Source organism: Taeniopygia guttata, chromosome 6 (assembly GCF_048771995.1).
Source record: "Taeniopygia guttata chromosome 6, bTaeGut7.mat, whole genome shotgun sequence".
Classification (NCBI taxonomy): domain Eukaryota; kingdom Metazoa; phylum Chordata; class Aves; order Passeriformes; family Estrildidae; genus Taeniopygia; species Taeniopygia guttata.
In genome coordinates this window covers 36,154,095-36,169,327 of record NC_133031.1, presented here as the reverse complement: position 1 = coordinate 36,169,327, position 15,233 = coordinate 36,154,095, and positions in this window count along the sequence as shown.

Genomic DNA, 15,233 nt, shown 5'->3' with positions numbered 1-15,233 from the left:
GGAGGAGCAGGGTGGCAGGAGAGCAGAGGGAAGGGCAGGATGAGCCAGGGGGGCTCTTGGCCTCACTTCTGGCAGTCGAAATGATGTTGTTTGGAGGAGCAACACAAGGATGGTTGGGATTTTATTGGCACAAGGCTGGAGCTGCCCATGTCAGGTCCAGCCCGGACCAGGCAGAGTGGGGAGAAGCAAAAAAAGTCAAAACAGTGAAAAGTTAGCCTGGGTCTGTGCTCAGGGGTGCAGGAGAGGAGCCCTGGATCCCTGCAGTGCCCAAGGCCAGGCTGGAGCAGCTGGGCAGCGAAGGGTCCCTGTCACAGCAGGGTGGCACTGGGGGCTCCGAGCTCCATAGAGGAGGGCAGCAGCAGTGAGATCCTGAGCCAGGAGCTGCTGAAGATGCCCGGGAAGTGTCGATTTGCCATTCAGAACTGGCACCTTTCCTCCCGGGCACAGCCGCTGGGGCAGCAGGGCACTCACTCCCAGCTCCGGTTTCTCTCTGTGCAGCCCAGGGTGCCCTCGTTAATTGGGTGTCCCGGGGTAATTATGCACGGGTGATTCCTGCAGCAGGCTGAGGAGTGCTGCAGGAAATGCAGTGCAGAGAGGAGAGCTGCAGGTGAGCTGTGCTGCAGTCCCGGGGCAGCGCTGCATTTCCCGGGGAATCCACACAGAACAATCCTTCTGCATCACAGAACCAGCTCAGCACACAGAACAATCCTTCTGCATCATAGAACCAGCTCAGCACACAGAACAATCCTTCTCCAGCCCAGAGCCAAGGACATACTGCAGCTCCAGCCCCAAAAAGTGCAAAGAGCAGGAATGGAGGAGAGCAAACTCCCAGCCCAGCCACAGAGCAGGGCTCAGGAGCTGCTGCTGCCTCAAGCCCAGCCTGAGGAAAGGTGTGGTTCCTTTTTCCCCAGACAGGAGTGGTTCCTTTCCCTGGAAATGTGTGGTTCCTTTTTCCCTGGACAGGTGTGGTTCCTTTCCTTTCCTTTCCTTTCCTTTCCTTTCCTTTCCTTTCCTTTCCTTTCCTTTCCTTTCCTTTCCTTTCCTTTCCTTTCCTTTCCTTTCCTTTCCTTTCCTTTCCTTTCCTTTCCTTTCCTTTCCTTTCCTTTCCTTTCCTTTCCTTTCCTTTCCTTTCCTTTCCTTTCCTTTCCTTTCCTTTCCTTTCCTTTCCTTTCCTTTCCTTTCCTTTCCTTTCCTTTCCTTTCCTTTCCTTTCCTTTCCTTTCCTTTCCTTTCCTTTCCTTTCCTTTCCTTTCCTTTCCTTTCCTTTCCTTTCCTTTCCTTTCCTTTCCTTTCCTTTCCTTTCCTTTCCTTTCCTTTCCTTTCCTTTCCTTTCCTTTCCTTTCCTTTCCTTTCCTTTCCTTTCCTTTCCTTTCCTTTCCTTTCCTTTCCTTTCCTTTCCTTTCCTTTCCTTTCCTTTCCTTTCCTTTCCTTTCCTTTCCTTTCCTTTCCTTTCCTTTCCTTTCCTTTCCTTTCCTTTCCTTTCCTTTCCTTTCCTTTCCTTTCCTTTCCTTTCCTTTCCTTTCCTTTCCTTTCCTTTCCTTTCCTTTCCTTTCCTTTCCTTTCCTTTCCTTTCCTTTCCTTTCCTTTCCTTTCCTTTCCTTTCCTTTCCTTTCCTTTCCTTTCCTTTCCTTTCCTTTCCTTTCCTTTCCTTTCCTTTCCTTTCCTTTCCTTTCCTTTCCTTTCCTTTCCTTTCCTTTCCTTTCCCTTCCCTTCCCCATTCAGGTGTGGTTCCTTTCCCTGGAAATATCTGGTTCCTTTTTCCCCATTCAGGTGTGGTTCCTTTCCCTGGAAATATCTGGTTCCTTTTTCCCCATTCAGGTGTGGTTCCTTTCCCTGGAAATATCTGGTTCCTTTTTCCCCATTCAGGTGTGGTTCCTTTCCCTGGAAATATCTGGTTCCTTTTTCCCCATTCAGGTGTGGTTCCTTTCCCTGGAAATATCTGGTTCCTTTTTCCCCAGACAGGTGTGGTTCCTTTCCCTGGAAATATCTGGTTCCTTTTTCCCCAGACAGGTGTGGTTCCTTTTTTCCCCTGGACAGATGTGGTTCCATTTTCCCCATTCAGGTGTGGTTCCTTTTCCCCCCCAGGTGTGGCTCCCATCCCACCCACGGTGGCTGATGCCCTCACTCCTGCCCGCCCTGGCTGCAATCAGCTCTGCCCCCAGGCCCGCACTGAGGGCTCTGTTCTCCTGCAAGGCAGCCCGAGATGCGAGCACACAGCTGCCAGCTGCCCAATGAATATTAATCTGCTCATAATAAACTGTCTCATAAATAATTCCGGCTTCACAAAACGAGGGAGTTTAAGATACTGCAAAGTTAAATGAACCATTAGTGATGTGTCTCTTAAAAGTACCGCCAGTGATTGGATGTTGTTTCAGAGAGTTTTCCATCATGTACTTTTATTCATTTATGAACATGTGAGAAAGAGCCCTCAGCTTTTGTTCCTTATCTATCTTTTTATTGTTTCTGTTGAAAGGTGAGACGGATTTATTTGGATGACAGTGGTTATGGCCTGTTTCTAGAATGAAAAGGCTGCAGTGCTAGCAGGCGGTGAAGAACACAGAGCAGGAGATGGCAAAGCAGCTCAATAAAATGAGGGCTGAGGATGTCAGAGTCCAGATGTTTAAATCTGAAATTTCCTGCCTTAGCCAGGGCAAGACTTGCAGCCATCCTCAGCTCCCCATATGATAAACCAAGGATGCCATTCCCTATTTTGTTCGAGAAATCCTTTCCTGATGAGAATTCTTGGGCATGCCTGTCCTTTCTGCACGAGTGTGGGAGAACTCACTCAGGGGAGGAAGCTCTGTTGGCGTGATTTTGTTAATACCAAAAAAATTGGCCATGTTAAATCAAATTCAGCTTACATAAATGAAAAATGAAGTAAAAACCAGAATGGTTTGTGTTAGGAGGGACCTTCAGGAGCATCTCATCCCACCCCTGCCATGGCAGGGATACCTCCCCCTGTCCCAGGAGCTCCAAACCCCAATGTCCAACCTGGCCTTGGGCACTGCCAGGGATCCAGCCCTGCCCTGGCAGCTGTGCCAGGCCTGGCCAGCCCTCTCCATGAGGAATCCTCTGCTGTTCTTGCCATGTTCCCATTGTTCTCTTATTTTGAAATAGAACACGTTGCTGTAGGTGAGCGTCGGGTGGGTGAGCTGGAGATTTGCCTTTGAAATCGCAGGAATAGTCAAACCACATGAGCTTAATTATCAATCACTAAAACTGCAGAGGAAAATTTGTGGAACTGCCTCCTCCAAAATAAAAGGTCTAATAAACTGTGGAAAAAGCAATTTTAAGGGAAATGTTTATCGCAGTGAGATGATTTATTCCCTGGGAACCACTCTCAGCTTGACTTTTCTGAATCTTTCAGTACAAAACAATAAATTGCTACTTCAAGCCATGAAAAATTTGGAAGTAGACAAAGTCACAGTGACAGTGGCCAACTTTAATCTGCCATTTAAAGCTAATTAAAAGCTACCCTCTTAGCGGGTGTAGGTTTGAAAGCTGTTGGCATGTCTGCTTCTAGGAATGCCTCCAGGCCTGCTGGGATTCTCCCTTTTCGTGTGTGGGGAAGGAAAACTCCGGGTGATGCTGGTGTGGAGAGGGGTTGTCCTTCAGTGGGCAGGGGCAGGGAGGTGCTGTGCCAGCTGTGCCAGCTGTGCCAGCTGTGCTGCTGGGGTTTCAGGGAGGGTCAGAGCCTGGCCCTGCTGCTCCCACACCTGCAGAGCCGATGCTGGAGGGTCCACCAGAGCCAGCTGAGAACCTCACCCTGACTGGGAGCAGCTGCCTGGTGGCCATAAATCCATTTCCTCTGGGAAACGAGGTGAGACACCGAGCTCTCGGCTCCCAGACCACGAGTGGTTAAGGAATTCAGTTATTTATGAAAATATGCAAGCTGTACCGAGGGAGATAAGCCTTGCTTATGAATAACATTAGCCTAAAGTGCTCAGCTGAGCTCTCATCCCTTCCCTGCCACTGCTCTGCAGATTGGGGAGGAGATATCTGCCATTTGTGAGCCCGGGGAAAGGGCTGCTGGAAGTTACTCCAACTTTTCAGCCTGGTTTTTCTTTTCCCACTTTGTGTTGGTTTGGACCTGGCCTCCTCCCATCACTCTTGGTGGGGGAGATGGTGCCACCTGCCCAGGGGCCTCGAGGTGCCACGAGCCCAGTGAGTGACCCTGGGGAATTTGGGCATGAACAGCAGGTTTGGGGTCAATCCCTCTTTCCAGAGGATTAAAACTTTATCCTCATTATTCCTCCCTGGCAGGATGGGCAGCCCTGGCACAGGTGCCCAGAGCAGCTGTGGCACCCCTGGATCCCTGGCAGTGCCCAAGGCCAGGCTGGACACTGGGGCTGGAGCAGCTGGGACAGAGGGAGGTGTCCCTGCCATGGATGGGGGGCACTGGGTGGGATTTGGGGTCCCTCCCACCCAAACCATTCCAAGACTGAACTTGGATGATGCTGGTGCTGATCCTTTTGCCCAGTGTTAACCCTTCTTGCTGGAAGCTCTGCACTAAGCAGGAATTCCATCCATCAGCATCGTGTCATTTGGTCATGAACAGGAAAGGCCTGAAGAAAGAACAGGTCACTGTCCCCAAACTCTGCCCAAACCCAGCGCAGGAGCCCAGCCCTGGCATCCGGGGCATCTGTCCATCCTCCCTGGCATCTGTCCATCCTTCCTAATGTTTGTCCATCCTCCCTGGTGTCCATCCATTCTCCCTGCTGTCTGTTCATCCTTCCTGCTGTCCATCCATCCTCCCTGCTGTCTGTCCATCCTCCCTGGTGTCTGTCCATCCTCCCTGCTGTCCATCCATCCTCCCTGCTGTCTGTCCATCCTCCCTGGTGTCTGTCCATCCTCCCTGGTGTCTGTCCATCCTCCCTGGAGTCCGTCCATCCTTCCTGCTGTCCGTCCATCCTCCCTGCTGTCTGTCCATCCTCCCTGGTGTCTGTCCATCCTCCCTGGAGTCCGTCCATCCTCCCTGCCATCTGTCCATCCTCCCTGCCGTCCGTCCATCCTCCCTGCCGTCTGTCCATCCTCCCTGCTGTCCGTCCATCCTCCCTGGTGTCCGTCCATCCTCCCTGCTGTCTGTCCATCCTCCCTGCTGTCTGTCCATCCTCTCTGCTGTCTGTCCATCCTCCCTGGTGTCTGTCCATCCTCCCTGCTGTCTGTCCGTCCTCCCTGCTGTCCGTCCATCCTCCCTGCTGTCCGTCCATCCTCCCTGGCACAGCCGTGGCCATGTGGGCTTGCAGCAGAGGCCGAGCAGGTTTGTGGAGGGGATTCCTCAGCTCTGTTCTCCCAGAAAATGAGCGAGGCCCCGCTCAGGGCTCGGCAGCAGCAGTTGCCATGTGGCTCTCGGGTGTGTGGGCGTAGTCCTGGAGGTTTTCTGAAGCTTTTAATTACCAGCCATGAGTGTGGCAGAGCCGGAGGAGATTTGTGCCCGTGGAGGGGAACAGGAACGTGTCTCCATGGGGGCTGTGGGAGCGTCTCAGCCCCGCAGCCAAACCTGCTCCAAACGGGCTGGGGGGAAATAAACCCGAGAGAACAATTCCAGCCCTTTGAATCATCATGACAGAGCAGTGGGGAAATGTACATTCTGCTTTAATTCCAACAACCCTGCCGAGCCTGCCTTCCACACAGGGGGTGCACAGGGCCTTTAGCATTGCCAATATTTCTTCTCTTCTAAAAGCAAACTTTTATGTGTTCCCTCCTGAAAAAAACCCCAAAGCCTTCCTGTTTTCACTTGGCTCGTTTGATTTCTTCTACAGATTTTATTGCTTAAAAACAGACCCCCCCCCCTTAGCCACACACAAGCTGGGTGTCCTTCCTCAGCTGTCCCTGGCGGAGGAAAAGCCCTTTAATTCCTGTTTCCATGGGAAGGTGCTGCACCCATCACCCCGGGCAGACTGGGAGACTCCTCAGCAGCTGCGAGGGAGGAGCTGCTGAGTCTGGGACAGGGTGAGAATGAAGGCTCAAGTCCATAACCTATAGTTATATATTTATATATTTATATATAAATATATATTTATATATTTATATATTTATATATTTATATATATATATTTATATATATTTATATATTTATATATATTTATATATTTATATAGTTATATAGTTATATAGTTATACAGTTATACAGTTATATAGTTATATAAAAATATATTTATATAAAATATATTTATATTTTTAATGTTTATATTTATTTATATATACTTATATATTTATATATTTTTACAAATTTATATGTATAATATGTATACATTTGTATACAATATATGACTATTTAATACATACACGCATACATTTATATACTTGATTGTCTCTATATATTTCTAAATTATATTTTAAAATACGATTTAGAAATATATATTATATATAAATATTTCTATATTTCTATTAAATATTTATATATTTAAGAAATATTTTTATATTTCTATATAATTTTATATTTAAAATACAAATATGTTAAATATTGGTATTTCGATATAATTTTATAAATGTAAGTATTCTATACATAAAGAAAGATTTAGAAATATATATTTCTATATTTTAAAATAATCCCCCTCAAACCCAGGCAGATTTCATGGGTGGCTTTTGGGGACACAGATCCATTGGATGGGTGAATAAAGCATCTCCTGGGCCTTGGGACACCGAATTTCCATCGGGAAATACATCACATAAGGACTCGGGGTGTCTCTGTCTCTGCTAGCCTGGGAGCCGGGGCAGTGGGGGGTTCTGCTGCCCCGAGCCCCCGCTGGTATTTCAGGCTGAGCCTGCCCAAAAGCTGCCTGTGCCCGGGGGAAGGAGAGGGGAGATGGGCACCGTCAGCCCGAGGCGTTCAGCCCCTCCCCACGGGGTGAAAAAGGGGGTGACGGGACCCCCAGAGCACAGGAACACACGGGTTTGGCATTTTGGGCATTCCTTATCGGGAGGAAATTCCAGCACACGGTTCTGCCCTGAGGTGGAGAAACACCCAAGTGTTGAGCGTTGGGCTTTGAACAACAATGACACCTCCGAGGGGTTGTGGGTTCCCCTGGAGAGTTCAGACCAGGCTGGGCACTGGGGCTGGAGCCCCTGGCACCGGGGAGGGGTCCCTGCCATGGCAGGGTGGCACTGGCTGGATTTGGGGTCCCTCCAGCCCAAACCAGGCTGGGGCTCCGTGGTTATCCCCTGGCTGTTCCCTGTGGTGCCGTGGAGTTCTGCAGAGCTGGAACACCACAAAGGTGGTTCAAGCTGGAGATTTCGAGCAGCTTTTGCTGCCCTGCAAACCCCACCAAGACTTTTTGTTTCATGGCAATCTCGAGATCATCCCCGTGTGATTGTGGAGAGATATTGCCGCATAGCATTTTGATCCTGAGGACAGGCATTAGTTAAGAAAAGAAATTAAAAACCTATCTAACAGCCTGTAATAACTCATGATGTCAAGCCCTAAATTGTGTTTCTGTGGCACTGAGATTGGCATTGAGATTACACAAAGGTTTTCCTCCACCAGAGGCTCTGGGAGACTTTGAATATTCCATTGTGTTGATGAAGACAAATCCTCCCCGTGCTCAGTTGCGTTGGGATCATGTCTGAGCGTGTTTCCTCTGGAATATGATGATAAATGGAATGGGTTGCTGTGGGGCAGACTTTCTGCTTTTCCACCCTGTGTTAATTCAAATATCACACCACTCAAACCCTTGTGACCTGTAATTCCTCATACAGAGTTGGCAGTTTTTTCCACAGGCTAAAATGGAAGCCACAATTGTTTTTATTTTGTGCCAAGGTCCCTGAGCCCCTGCCAGGGTCTGGGGGAAGCCAGAGGGATTCCTGGGCTCCGAAGCTGGGAGCAGGGAAGGGTGGCCCTGGTGCTGCTCCTCTGCACCAGTCAAGTGCCAGTCAGATGTTCATGGAATCATTTCTCCTCATGTCACCTCCTGCTTCTGTAGTGCCATCAAAAGGAGAGAGAGAGGGAGAAGAAAGTGATTCAGAAGGGGTTTGACTCAAGAGAATGCTGCTCCTGCCTCAAACACAGCTTGGCCATCTATGGAAGAATTATGATCTATTTAGTTTCATATTTCAGCCTTCTTCACTTCCAGCAAGAGCAGCAGTAATGAGTCACTGACCCTGGAAAAATATCACTGATTTGATTAATTAGCACTTAAAAAGGACTCCTCAGAAAGGCAACTTTCAAAGGTTGGCAATAATGCTGGTATTTTATTTGTCCTTTCATTAGCTGGAGCACTGAGAAATTCTGACAGGAGCTTTATGTGATTACTTTCCAGTTGGTTCCGCGCAACCCCTGAAATATTCCTACACAGAGATCTGAAGGAAAATTCAAAGGGAAGAAGGTTGAATTTCTCTTTAAACTCAACTTTTGAAAACGAGGAAATGGGATTATTCAGGGTGGGAAATGAACACTTTTCTGCTCTGCTGCCCCACCAGAGCTGGGGATTTGGAGTGTTATGGACTGGTTTGGGTGGAAAGGGATATTAGATAGTATAAAAGTTGGAGTCAGAAAATAAACTTCCTCTTTTACCTTGCAAAGTGGCAGGTGGCTCGCGTTGTGCTTTCTCGTGTCCTAGAGCGACAATGTGGTTCCCAGCTCTTTATTCCATGAGATCTGGGGGAAAGAGGGTGAGCAGGACGGGTCATGGCCTCACCTGGGCTCTGGACAGGGAGAACTCCTGGGCTCTGGACAGGGAGAACTCCTGGGCTCTCCACCAGCCCCATCAGGGCAGGAAGGGGGAACACTCTTACCTGACCAGAGGCACAGGGGTGCCTGGAAATGGGGCAAAGCACAGCCCCAGTGCCCTGCCACTGCCTGGCTGTGCTCTGCACCCGCTGAGCTTTAATCTGCACCCGCCTTCCAGCCTCCTCCTGGCTGATAGCACCTCACTGCTTGCTAATTAATAAATTAATTAATGAACTGGGGCTCCCTGGTGATTAGCCCTGCAGAGACCACCCGGGCTGGCTGCCTGAGCAGGAGCAGCCCTGGCATTCTGTGCTGAACTGTCCCAGCCTGCTGCACCACTGGGGCTGCTTTGATCCGTGCTGGTTGTGTTTGAGGGGATTAAAACCCGTTAATAACTGCGCCGAGCCCTGCTGGGATTAGGAGAGAAATTAATGCCACCAGGAAGGGAATGATGAGGCTGATCACACGGCTGGTGTCCCTGCATGTGGAGCTGGGGCTGGGGAGGAGGGCAGCTATGGGGGGCTGGGGAGGAGGGCAGTTTTTGGGGGGCTGTGGGGCCAGGGCTGCACCTGGAGGTTGGAATTGCACTGAGCATGAGTTGAGCCTTTTTCTGTATACAGAGAGGAGCTGAGCTGCTGCACCTACCGACTGCTCAGCTCCCAGCTGGGCACGGAAGAATTTTTGGAGGGTTTTCAATGGATGCCTGGATCCAGGAGAGCTGTGTGTGCCCCTGGGAGAGCTCTGGCACACGGGGGGCAGAGGCAGTGTCTTTATCCTGCCTTTCTTTCATCTCTCTGCCGCTGTGGAGGGGCACTGGGGCTGGCTCCCCAGAAGGGTTCAATCCTGCACTGGAGGTGTGCTCCAGGAGCTGGTACAAAGCAAAGCCTGCCCGGAGGCTCCTCAGAGCTGAGCTGGGTCTCTGCCTGTCCTGGGCAGCTGAGCCCTCAGCCAGAGTGGCTCTGTGCCTGGGGACAGCACCTGGGGCAGGGGAACACCTGGGGCAGGGGAACACCTGGGACAGGGGAACATCTGGGGCAGGGGAACATCTGGGGCACGTCTCCCGCAGTGCTGGGGCTCTGCAGATCCCAGCTCCGGGTGCTGCTGGAGTTCAGCTGCAGAGGAGCAGCTCCAGGGAGAGCTCAGAGCTCTGCCAGGGCCTGGAGGGGCTCCAGGAGAGCTGCAGAGGGACTGGGGACAAGGGATGGAGGGACAGGACACAGGGAATGGCTCCCACTGCCAGGGCAGGGATGGGTGGGAGATTGGGAATTGGGAATTGTTCCCTGGCAGGGTGGGCAGGGCTGGGATGGAATTCCCAGAGCAGCTGTGGCACCCCTGGATCCCTGGCAGTGCCCAAGGCCAGGCTGGACACTGGGGCTGGAGCAGCTGGGGCAGTGGGAGGTGTCCCTGCCATGGCAGGGGGGCACTGGGTGGGATTTGGAGTCCCTCCCACCCAAACCCATCCATGATTCTGAAGGTCTGGAGGATCAGAGTGAGCTGTGTGGAGCCCAGGGCTGAGCTGGGATGCTCCACCACGGGATCCATCAGGATCAGCTGCTCCAGGGACACCCTGGCCCCACCAGGACCAGCAGTGGGGCACTGGGGGCTCAAGGAGCGGGTGGGAAATCCTCCTGCTCATCCCCATTCCGTGGGAAAGGAAAAATCCCCCGTGTCCCCTGTGCTGGCCCTTCATGGCACATCTGCTGCTGCAGCAGGCAGTGAGAAGTTGTTCTTTAAAGCTTTTATTGGTATTCAACAAACAATAATAATGTAATCGCAGCGATCAAATCCTCAAGCACTGTCAAATTATTTCTGGGAGATGAAAGCATGAAATGTTCTGTGCTCCTGGCAGCTTGTGCTCCAGAACCTGAGCAAAAGGGAGAGCTTGGGAATGCATTAATGGCACTGCCTGTGAGAGGAGCTGCCTGCAATGCCACTTTTCCCTTCCATCAGTTGGGGTTTTCTCTGCCATGTCTGTCCCTGCCAGCCTGGCACAAAGCCCTGCACGTCCCCAGCAGGGCAGCAGCACCTCCTGGTCCTGCCTGGGGCAGGCTGAGCCTCACCCAGAGCCTGGGCAGGTACAGGAGCTGCCCTGTGGGTGACACCTGAGAGACCTGGGTGCTGAAACTGCCCCTGTGGGTGACACCTGAGAGACCTGGGTGACAGGAACTGCCCTGTGGGTGACACCTGAGAGACCTGGGTGCTGAAACTGCCCCTGTGGGTGACACCTGAGAGACCTGGGTGACAGGAACTGCCCCTGTGGGTGACACCTGAGAGACCTGGGTGCTGAAACTGCCCCCGGGGGTGACACCTGAGAGACCTGGGTGACAGGAACTGCCCCTGTGGGTGACACCTGAGAGACCTGGGTGCTGAAACTGCCCTGTGGGTGACACCTGAGAGACCTGGGTGACAGGAATTGCCCCTGTGGGTGACACCTGAGAGACCTGGGTGACAGGAACTGCCCCTGTGGGTAACACCTGAGAGACCTGGGTGACAGGAGCTGCCCCTGTGGGTGACACCTGAGAGACCTGGGTGCTGAAACTGCCCCTGTGGGTGACACCTCAGGAATCTGGGGAACCCAACCCCGCTGAGGTTAAGTGCTTGGGTATTTTTTAATGGTGTTTTCTCTGAAAAAAACCCGATGAAAAACCTTAAAGGAACCAAGAACAAGCCCCAGCCAAAGCCCAGAAGAGCCCACAGAAGGCTGGGGTACCTCAGGACCTTCCCCCCACTCTCTCGAGGGTCACAAGACCCCCAGAACTTCATTAGCAATAGAATTCCCATGGCAGATGGAAATGTCCTGTGCCAGCAGGACCCTCTGGAATTGATTCCCTTTTCCCTTTAGGACTTCGCTCGTCGATTGAGCTTCGCCTGCATTGAAAGACTTCTTTTTTCTTTCAATTTTCATCTGCTCAGAAATATCCTAAAAAGAAACGGAGTTGTTTTTTTTCCTCTGCAGTAGAATGGCACTACCAGCAGTTGCTCAGGGTATTTTTAAATTGAAGAGAGCAGAGGAATTTTCTAACAGGCAGGGAGGATTTTGGTGATTATTAGTCCTCCTTAAAGGCCAGTCCAGAGCAGCAGATTCCCCATCCCCAGCGGTTCCACTTGCAGAGGGAAGGAACAGGTCTGCCACAGCAGGCGTGGGGCTGGTTTGGGCTTTTTTGTTGGACAGCTTCTGTCTTAAATTTGCAGTGTTCAGGTATAGGGATCCAGTGTTTGAGGTCAGTCACGAGTCCTGGCTGAGCAGTAATAGGGACTCTTTTAGGTGCCCGTGTCCCTGGGTCCCTGCAGTGTCCCCATGTCCCTGTGGTGTCCCCATGTCCTGCAGCCCACCCTGGAGCTCAGCAGCCCCTCCAGGACAAGAGAGCTGCAGCTCAGGAGAGTCCAAGGCAGGTCCCATTCCTGCCCATCCCATCCCCACTCCACCTCTGCCCATCCCCGTCCATCCCTGTCCATCCCTGCCCATCCCTGCTCCATCCATCCCTGTCCATCCCTGCCCATCCCAGTCCATCCCTGCCCATCCCTACTCCATCCCTGCCCATCCCTGCTCCATCCATCCCTGCCCCATCCCTGCTCATCCCTGTCCATCCCTGCTCCATCCCTGCTCATCCCTGTCCATCCCTGCCCATCCCTGCTCCATCCCTGTCCATCCCTGCAATAATTACTGCTTGGGAAATGCAAGGGGAAGGGCTCCAGTGCAATAATTACTGCTTGGGGAATGCAAGGGGAAGGGCTCCAATGCAATAAATGCAAGGGGAAGGGCTCCAATGCAATAATTACTGCTCGGTGCCCTGTTTGTAACCCGACACTGCTGCTGCCACGCTGGCTCCTGCGGTGCTCTGGTTGAAGTGTGCTGTGTGATTTGGGGCCTGTCTCCAGCCCTGACCCCGGAGTTATGGTGATGTTACTTAACAGCAATAATCTGGGAAGGGAAATAATTAGGAAACAAAAGTGCATTAAAGTTACTGCGAAGAGGATAAAGCCCATAAAGCTGTAATTGCTCGGCTGATAAAGTGAAGTTTAAAACTTGCAATCAGCTTTGACATAATTGCGTTAATGTGGGGAGGTAAAACCACCTAATTAAGGAGCCAAAGCCATGTGTGTGTTTTACCTTGGGATAACAGATGAAATGCAGAAGTGGTGGTGATTTCCCCTGTGTGAGACACCAGTGCCCATGAATCCTCTCCCTGCACTCATGGATTGAGCTCCTGGGGCTGCCTCTGGGGTCCTGGGGCAGCTCTGGAGAGCCCTGGGGGGCTGGAGTGTGACCAGGGCAGGGAATGGAACTGGGAAGGGGCTGGGGAACTCCTGATGGAACTGGGAAGGGGCTGGAGAACTCCTGAGGGAGCTGGGAAGGGGCTGGGGAACTCCTGAGGGAGCTGGGAAGGGGCTGGGGAACTCCTGATGGAACTGGGAAGGGGCTGGAGAACTCCTGATGGAACTGGGAAGGGGCTGGGGAACTCCTGAGGGAGCTGAGGGGGCTCAGCCTGGAGAAAAGGGGGATCAGGGGGACCTTGTGGCTCTGCACAGCTCCTGCCAGGAGGGGACAGCCGGGGGGTCGGGCTCTGCTCCAGGAACAGGGACAGGAGCATAGGGAACGGCCTCAGGCTGGGCAGGGCAGGCTCAGGGTGGGCACAGCAGGAATTTCCCCATGGAAAGGGGCTCAGGGATTGGCACTGCCCAGGGAGGGTTGGATCCCATCCCTGGAGGTGTCACCTGGAGGTGGCACCCAGAGCTGGGGATGGGGACAAGGTGGGGATGGGGCACAGGGTGGACTCGGTGATCCTGAGGGCTTTTCCAGCCGCAGTGGTTCCAGAATTGTGATGCCATGACCATCACTCCAGGCCCTGCAGTCCCTGTCCATACTGGGAACAGCAGGATATCTAGAGCTTCTCACACAAACATTCTGCTGAAATTCATGAAGGAGTTAATTTCCAGACGAGTTATTTGAAGTGAACTCATTGATCTGGCTCCACTGAGAAGCTGCAACACTCAGAATTTCTTCCTTAGCTCCCTGAGGTTCCTGGAATGCTTATGAGATGAGTGGTGGTGCAGAGGACCAGTTCTCCAGGCTGCCAGGGACGGCTGAGGAATGAAAATGAGAGAAGCACCCCTGGAAAGAGCCGGGGCTGAGGCAGCTGCAAACCTCCCCTCGACCCTCGGAGCCATCCTGTGTTTGCAGGGCTGAAAGGTGCGAGTCCCAGACGGCTGCGCTTGTGTGGTGTCTCCTTGGAGATCCAGAGTCCCCAGACAGGTGCTGCCTCTGGGGAGGAGGAAATGTGTCTCCTTCTGCTGGGCCTGCCAGCAGAGCCTCCCATGGGAGGGAGAAGTGCTGGTCCTGGGGCCCTTCTGCACCCCAGGGCAGCAGATCCACAGAATGAGGGAGCCCCAGCCTGGTTTGGGTGGGAAGGACCCCAAATCCACCCAGTGCCACCCTGCCATGGCCCCACATCCCCAGGATCCAGCCTGGTTTGGGTGGGAGGGACCCCAAATCCCACCCATTCCCACCCCTGCCATGGCAGGGACACCTCCCACTGTCCCAGCTGCTCCAGCCCCAGTGTCCAGCCTGGCCTTGGGCACTGCCAGGGATCCAGGGGTGTCACAGCTGCTCTGGGAATTCCATCCTGTGCCAGGGTCGCTGGCATCAGCAATGCCAGGGGTTGAGGGAGGCCCCCACCTCCCTGGCATCTCCCCCCTGGCATCACCAGGTGTGTTTTGAGTCCCAGGAGGTTGGAATTGCACTGAGCGTGGGTTGAGCCTTTTTCTGGATATCGAGAGGAGCTGAGCTGCTGCACCTACCGACTGCTCAGCCCCCAGCTGGGCATGGAAGATTTTTTTTGGAGGGTTTTCAATGGATGCCTGGATCCAGGAGAGCTGTGTGTGCCCCTGGGAGAGCTCTGGCACACGGGGGGCAGAGGCAGTGCCTTTATCCTGCCTTTCTTTCATCTCTGTGCCGCTGTGGAGGGGCACTGGGGCTGCCTCCCCAGAAGGGTTAATCCTGCACTGGAGGGGTGCTCCAGGAGCTGGTACAAAGCAAAGCCTCCCAGACTGACTGTGCTCTTTATTCTCCCATTCACAAAGAGAATGTTTCCAGCCTCTCTGCCTCTCATGCACACACAAAAGATACCTTTTTTTTGGTGGTTTTTTTTTCATATTTCTCTTGGTTTGAATGTTTTCTGTTTCTTCCCAGAGCTACCCAAAGTGATCTCTGTGTGTGCAAACCCTGCCGAGCTTCACCCTGCACCTGGGAAAGCAGAAAAGTGACTTCAACTTCTGCAGCCAACGGGATCAGAAGAGATTGAGGATGTGAGGGAATGGACTCAGATGGTCCCCAAAGAGTCTGTGGCACCCCTGGATCCCTGGCAGTGCCCAGGGCCAGGCTGGACACTGGGGTTTGGAGCAGCTGGGACAGGGGAAGGTGTCCCCGGTGGGATTTAGGGTCCCTCCACCCAAAACCAATCTGGGATTCTGTATTTGCCTCTTGTCCTGCTTTCAGCTGACCAGGAACTGAAGGGCACTGAGCCCTCGTTCGTTTTTCCTTCCTAAATTACCAGGGTTTGAAGTTT